Source organism: Alligator sinensis, unplaced genomic scaffold (genome assembly GCF_000455745.1).
Source record: "Alligator sinensis unplaced genomic scaffold, ASM45574v1 scaffold1412_1, whole genome shotgun sequence".
In the NCBI taxonomy this organism is placed as follows: domain Eukaryota; kingdom Metazoa; phylum Chordata; order Crocodylia; family Alligatoridae; genus Alligator; species Alligator sinensis.
The window spans coordinates 261,976-269,470 of NW_005843203.1; the positions used below are offsets into that span (position 1 = coordinate 261,976).

General features: G+C 44.8%; 1 protein-coding gene across 1 annotated transcript in view; it reads right to left on the reverse strand.

The window, feature by feature from the left end:
• Nucleotides 1–6,634, reverse strand: part of TNPO3 (transportin 3) — a 65,770-nt gene extending 59,136 nt beyond the window's left edge. The window contains exon 1 of the mRNA XM_006037956.3: nucleotides 6,571–6,634. The gene's annotated coding sequence lies outside the window, so the exon portion shown is untranslated. The remainder of the gene's footprint in view (nucleotides 1–6,570) is intronic.
• Between the last annotated feature and the right edge of the window lie 861 nt (nucleotides 6,635–7,495).

A 7,495-nucleotide genomic window follows, 5' to 3' on the forward strand; every position in this document is an offset into this window, starting at 1 on the left:
AAAAATCTTTATCTGTGCACTCCTAATTTTCAACCTTTTTCATTTGTGGACCCCTTTGGAAATTTCAAATGGAGGTGCACACCCCTTTAAATAGTAAGTGTGGGTATTCATATACTTGTGATTGATCATAGCCATCTTTTGTAGACCCCTTAGACATAATCTGTGGACTCCCAGGGGTCCACGGATCCCAGGCTGAAAACCACTGCTCTAAGGCAGCATTTCTCAACCTGTGGGTCGCAACCCAAAAGTGCACTGCAATAATATATGAAAGGGCTGCAAGCAAACTTTAAAAATGGATCAACAAAAGTGATCCTTTAAAAGAGAAAATCATGGGAAACTGCGGCTTTTCCTTTGCAGGCTGGCAGAGTTCCAGCCTGCAAGGGGCTACTTAGGGCTTCCCATGCCCCACACCCTCTCCCCCCCTACCCCACACACTGGGGGGCTGGGGCCTAGGGGCAATGGGTCAGGAGTGAGGGGCACACTGGGTTGGGACTGGCCAATGTTTACAAATGGGTCCCGATACAAAAAAAGTTGAGAACTACTGCTCTCTCAATTAAGTTGCAAGGACTAGAAGGGCCTGTTGTTTTGTTGTAAAAAGTTTGCAATGCTGATTTTGAAAAATCCCTATGAAAATTTTTGTGCATTTCCAATCTATACAAGCCTGTTTCAACACCCCCTACATTTGGGGTTAAATTTCAACCCAATCTAACTGAATTTTAGAGTGAATGAGGGGAGGAGGGGGTCAACACTAGACTCAAAGTAAATCAGACTATGCTGCTACAAACTACATTTAATTCGACCCCTTTAAAACATATAAGAACCAAACCCACACTTATACTGAGCAAATACCAAGTCATACCTCAAACCAGTTGTCAACTGCATTATGTTTATGGTGTGGTCCATTATAGGGTGGAAGCTAGTCAAAGAGCAATGAAAAACTAATAAATCAATATGCACTTGGGTGACAGAGAGCACTTAACTTTCGTTCTATATAAAGGGCTACATTCCCTTTCTATTTGTGTTATATAGATAGAGGAGTCACAGTTTATACAGCTCAAATCACAGAACACAGACTTATTGGCCTAGTGATTTTGGCTTCTGTAGTTTAGATAAACTAGTACTCACAGGTGGGCTGATCAGAACAGCACAAGGAGTAGGTATAGTGGGTAAAACCTAAAAGGCTTTTAAATCTCACTTCAATAATCTGAGCCTATATGCATTAATTTTCCCAAATAAGTGGTCAAAAGTAAAATATGGTGATTTATGAAGACAGTAACAGACAGATGAATATGACAACTCAGCTAAATCCCTAGAGAAGTACAGCACTGAAGACCTGCCCCTTTGTTCACAGGATACACTAGTTTCTGTAGATGGAAGCTGAGAAAGCAACCAGGCAACACTCAGGGAAGCCTAGATGCTGTAATAGTTACAGAGATTTTGCTATCTGCTGGATTCATCTTGGAGAAGTTTGCTCTCATCTCTAAGCAAACAGCTGATCTCCAGCCAGTAATCATGGATACACAAATACAAGCACTCGCACCAGAAACTTGATTCGCAGAGTTATGTTCAGACTGTGCTGAATATAAACATCACTTGGCAGATGTGCTTAATCAAAAGCAAACAGCTCAAATATCTCAGTACTCTCAGACTGCGCGTGCATAACGTAACCAAAACTCTACAAGATATTCAACTGGCAATTCTGAATGATGAATGCCAAGGAAACCTCAATTTGTACAAAGAGTTGATAGCCAGACAAAATTAAAACCCCAAACCTGAGGTTGTTAACTGCAAATGAATTGCCCTGTTCCAGTTGCAAGCAGGCTTTGTGCCACTTTGGGCATACAGTATATGTTGCCAGAGCTCTTTAAATGTTAGGTCAATGGTCAAAAACAAGTTGAAGTAGGCTGTGGCTAACAGCTGGCCATTTCTTGCTGGTTCAGTAGGTAAAAAGTCAAGCATTGAGACAGATTACACTCATTGCTTTTGGATTCCCTGTTTTACACAACCCACTGGACACTAAATCCTCTTATTTCAGGTTTATAATCTATGTTGCTTCTATCTTCAACAGAGGTTGATGCATTAAGCATATGCCCAGCAGGTAACATTGCCAGATAGTCAAAGGAATAGAGGGTGAGGGGTCCAGGAGACAGTTTTATCCCCCTCTGGAACAAACCCGTCTTACAAAAGCATCAGCATCCAATGGACAAAGCACACACTGAGGGTCAGGATTCAAGGCCAGCCTTTGAGCCACCTTGAGCAAATGACTGACCACCTCAGTGCTGCAGTCTCATCACCTCCAGGATACAGGCTAATATTGGGTATCTGGAGATTTATGGATGAGATGCGCCATGTAACTAAGCATTAGAAATAAAGAGGGTGAGTGAAAAGCTACTGCTCCTTGCTCCAAGGAAAGTGGCTGTCTGTCAGGGGTGTGTGCTGGGGTTGCTAGCAGGGTACAGAGTCGTGTGCACCATGGGGAAAGGCCCTAGTTTCAGAAAGACCGTTCCAGCCTGGCAGAAGCCAGGTGAAGCAGAAAAGCTGCAGCTCATGTTAGCATCTGGGGGGCGCAGAGGAATGCTGCCATTTAACAAAGAGAGAGGAGAGACCTTTATGCTGGAATTTTCAAACAGATACTTGCTTCAATGCCTGCTCTCTGGCCGGGGCTTAGCAAGCATTTCACTGGAGTGCTCTAAATCCTCCTATTATACACATATGAGAACTGGCCATTTTCAAACAGCGCTTTGGCACTGTATGACTCACTGCTGCACATAGTTTGCAAACTGCCAACACCACCAAAATTGACTAACCCCTCCTTTATACAACATCCCCGTAAGAGCTGAGCGTGTGTTCACTGCCAATAACTGTGTACAGGATTACCATGGTTTATTAAGCACAAATAAATCCCGTACCCCGAACAGACAAAACGTGCTGAAGCTTCCATGCACTCTCTCTTTAAGAAGGAAGAATATTATAAAATCTGGCCAGTAGCTCTTGATCAGTCACCAACTTCCTGTGAGGTGAGGCACAAGCCTCATTCAGTCATTTTTGTTACACGGCAATGTTGCGTATTATCTCAAGCAATACTATGAGGTTTAGTCCATTTTCAAGTCTAAGAACACTGTAAAGCTGATATAATGTCCAGGGCACCGTCTAAAAAACAACAACAAGCTGATAGCTGAAGAAAGCTGTATTTCTATTAACTGAGGATTAACTAGCCTTCAACCAAACCTCTCTACCAAGTAGGAACTACTGTTTCCCCTATTACAGGGGTGTCAATCTCCTGTAGGCCAGTTGAGTGGCACGAGGCCAGGTCCATAGGCCAGACTGGGTCTACAAAGCCCCCTGCCCTCACCTCTGCATGCCAGATCCAGCACCCGGCCCAGCTGGTCTGGGGCTGCACTGCATGTGGGGTGGGTGCAACGCAGATCTCAGAGCAGCCAGGGCAGGCCTCACATACAGGTCAACTCTAAGACCCAGGAAAAGCACCAGGGGCCAAGACGATGGGCCTCTGCAGGCAGATCTGGCCCATGGGCCTCACTGTTGACACTCCTTCCTATTTCAAAGGAAAATGAACAAAAGAGTCAGATTCTCTCTGCATCCTTGGTCAAATCGTACGTCAGAACAGAGATAAGATGTGCCTAACGACCGGCATCTTTCTTTAATTAGCACTGAGAGTTTGAAGGGTTTGAACTAGCACTATTTTCTGTTCCAAGTGCACCCAATTTCTGCCTAAACGCGTTTCCTTCATTCCCTGTACCAAGAACGTTGTTGTTCCATGGAAGGGCTCAGGGGCCTCCTGGGGAGCAATTCTCAGAACTCCGCATACAAGATGCCCCTAAAATCAAACACCAGACCTGATGCGAGCATCAATACAAAAGAATGAAAGCTAGAAATGTTAACTGGGAGATGTGTTAGTGTGGGCTCTTTAAAACCCTGGCACTAGAACTTGTGCAGTAAACCAGCAGACAGACTAACTACAACTTTGGACAATCTAAAACCCGAAAAGGATTTCTGAAAACAGTTCTCATGAGATGACATGAGAAAGTGCTTTAGTTCTTTATAAATGGAAAAAAAGGATCTCCTTTGGCATAAGAGTTAGGTCAACATGCTTACCACAACTGTAACAGTGAGCAACCAGCAGTTTTGTAGGCAAGTACCTTGCGTGGCCACTGTGGGTTATTTTATTACAGTAACGTAAGGGAGAGGTTAGCATAGAACGAATGTTTAAGGAGTGATAAGTTAAGCTGGACAAGGAACTCAAGATGACAAAGACTAAAAATGAACTGCGTACTCCACTGCTTTATTTCATAAAGCAACCTGGCAAACCACAGATAAGCGCAACCTGGCACAAAAAACAGGCAGAAGCCCAGGTCACCAATTTACAAGAGAACAGGACCAAATGACAAATCCCACCCAGACATGCAGTTGGGCTAGAAAGAACCCAAGAGATCTGGTAACTTTGCCTGTACTTCTTTATGAGAGATTGGACCAGGGAACTGAAGTGGGACCAAAAGGGTTACATGCAGCAGACAGGAAATGGATGCCCTTCTCTTTAATGCAGGGGTACAGCCAGACTTCAGGGTCCAATATTCAATGAATTATCTTCACAGAAGGTAATTCTCGACTGCCCCACTGGATCTGTACTTCCCCTTTTCGTCCCATGCATCTACATACTTTAAACATTTTAAGATGCATGTCTGATGACCCCACTGCACACAGCAGCTGCTCTGCTTATACGACACCATAACACACCAGCATGGACTTTTGAATTGTTACCAGCCCTAGCCCTTGTGAAGAAAACCCCTGAGTGCTTAAGACAGCTCAACATAGGAAAAAAAAAAAAGCATCCACAATTGGACTGATGAATGTAGGGCTGTCAAACAGCAGACACCTCAAAACAAAACCACTAGATGTCCTAGATACCCGGGTCTTTAGACACCCTGAAGTCAGTTCAGAACTAGACGCTTCAAACAAAGGCAAAGTGCACCATCCCAAGCGCTGCTACTCTGGGCAAAGGCTGCCCTCGCTGTTAGTAGTGAGATGCAGCTTGGAGAAGCAACAAGTCCCTTTTTGCATCACTCCATTTCAATCCAAGCAGATGTGGAAAGTGCACGCTGGAACCCAGAGTCTCCACAGGCTCCATTCACACAGAAGAGATGCTGTACTTAGCTATGCAAATTAAGTGCAGCTCTCAGACGCTTGAAGGCTGCCGACGCAGCTAGGAGTCCCCATTTTGAGCCATCTAAAGGAAGGAAAAGTTTGGCATTTAGCAAGTCTAAATCGGGGTTATTTGACCCCAGCAGTCTTTCCTGTCCAGAGCAGGCAGGCTAGACCCGATGATCTCAATGTCCCTTCAAGCCCTAAACTTCTGTGAAACTTTTTCCTTGAGTTCCTGTCCACAGAGACAGACACACTTTCCAGAACCCAGGGAAACAGTCACACTCATGTATGCCTCCTTGGCATTTCAGCCTTCCCCTACTATTTTCCAATAAATTCCCAAGCATTTCTTCTCTTTCACAAAAGTTTAAAACCTGAGCTAGCTAGGGAACAAACCTGGAGCAGCAGGATTATATCAGACAGGTCAGTTCTGAACCTGCCCAGCGTTCCCAAAACTGACCAGAACTCCAAAAACAAACTTACCTATTTGGGGACAGTCTGGCAGAGACGCCCCACTCACTTTCCACCTCCCCAGACAAGGAATTGAGGCTTTGCAGCTAAACAGATCAGGGAATACCGTACGACACTTACTCCTCGGAAAGCCACAGAAGTGAACAAAACAATAAGGGACTCAAGTTTCGCTCTTTTTCCCCCCTGGAAAATGGAAGCAGCAGCCAAAGAGTTTTTGGAAACAAAAGACAGCACAGAGAAGAGGAGCCAATTACAGACCAGAGTCAATGCAGATGTTGTTAGAGCACTAGTAATGACATTATTCTTAATTCAACAGGCTCCACAACAAGGGATCAAAAGAGAAGACAGAACACACTGCACACAGAGGGAGAAAACGGACACTCAAAGGCAACATCCACGACCCACCAAGGGACCAATGACAATTTGTACTGGCTCCCAGCTTGCAGATTAGCCTGCTGGCTCATGTCTAGTCTAGCAAGACTGTCACTCCCTCTCGAGCACTAGTCAGCCTGAAGATTCAGAAACCAGGAAGAGTGACTCAACCTCACCGATCAGTTTAGAAGAGCCCAACGTGCAACTTTTAAGTTTTGTAAAAGTAGCCAAAAACTGCCACTGCTCTACCATGCGAGATGAATGTTAGATTCAGAGAGATGTTTCAGGAAGCAGGCAACAAAAATAAATAATTAAAACCTGGCCTTCTACTTCTCCAGTGAAAGGCGGGGGGCCAGCTAATCAGGGAAAAATGATTTGCCTTATCTAAAAGTACAGAGGAAGAAAATCTAGCCCAACAGAAATGCAGACTCAGGTTCCTGGTTATATTTCCTCTCTTTTGACCACCATAAAAACTGTCCCAAATAAAAGGAATCTTCCCTTTCTCGTCTTCAGTTCAGAAAGTCTGCTTTGCTAGGAACCGCTGCTATCAAGAAGTAGAACTTTGCCTACCAGAAACAGGAATTTCTTTGGCAAAAACAAAAGATCCCGGCTGTGGGATAAACCATTAAAGAAAAGCTCTTGACTGCAAACAGTAGAGGAAATGAAGTCTCCCCCTGCTGTCACAATTCACAGCAGTTCCACAGAACCAAATGTACGAGAGTAAAGTTCCTAGTCGGAAAAGTACTGGGGTGGAGTCCAGAAGTGATATGTTGTGACACCTGATCTGTTTATCTGGCTATCAGGATAAAGAAAGTTTCCCATAATAACAGACGGGAAATGGAACTTTCTTACTATTTTAGGGGAACGCAGCTGGCTACAATACCGGCAAAAAATTAACTTGCTTTGCTCCATTTCTTCAACTGCCTATTTTATTACTTTCGGAGCACAACCTGTCTATTAGCAAACTTTATTTTTGTTTCTGTTGTGAAGTCCAGATCCTAACCAGCTGGAACATTCTGTAACACAAGCTTGCCCGCTGTCGGTACCTGTGCAAAACGATTACTGGATTTCTAAACTTCCATAATCAAGTGTGGGGCAAGGTGAGAGCTTTCAATTGGCCCAATGGCCTGGTTGGGATAGACTCAGACAAGCATTTGGATACCACAGTGCCCTTCCTCAGGTCTTTGCTGTCGAGTGCACAACTATCGAGTACACAACGTGGTGCGCCAAAGCCCTGCCCTCTCCAGGAGCAGGGAGAGACGGGTAAAACTACCACATGCCGCCCGCTCTCTTTACATTGTGCCACTCCCTTCAGGCGATGAGACTGGAAACCCCCTCCCACCAGGGATACTTTCCTTCCACACCTTTTCTGAAGGGAGGGAAGGTGGGGGAAAAAGAGACAACTGATCCCAAACCAGAAAGATGCCCCATAAACACGAACCCTCCCACCCAGGGATACTTTCCTTCGCCACCTTTTGTGGAATGATGGGGGGGG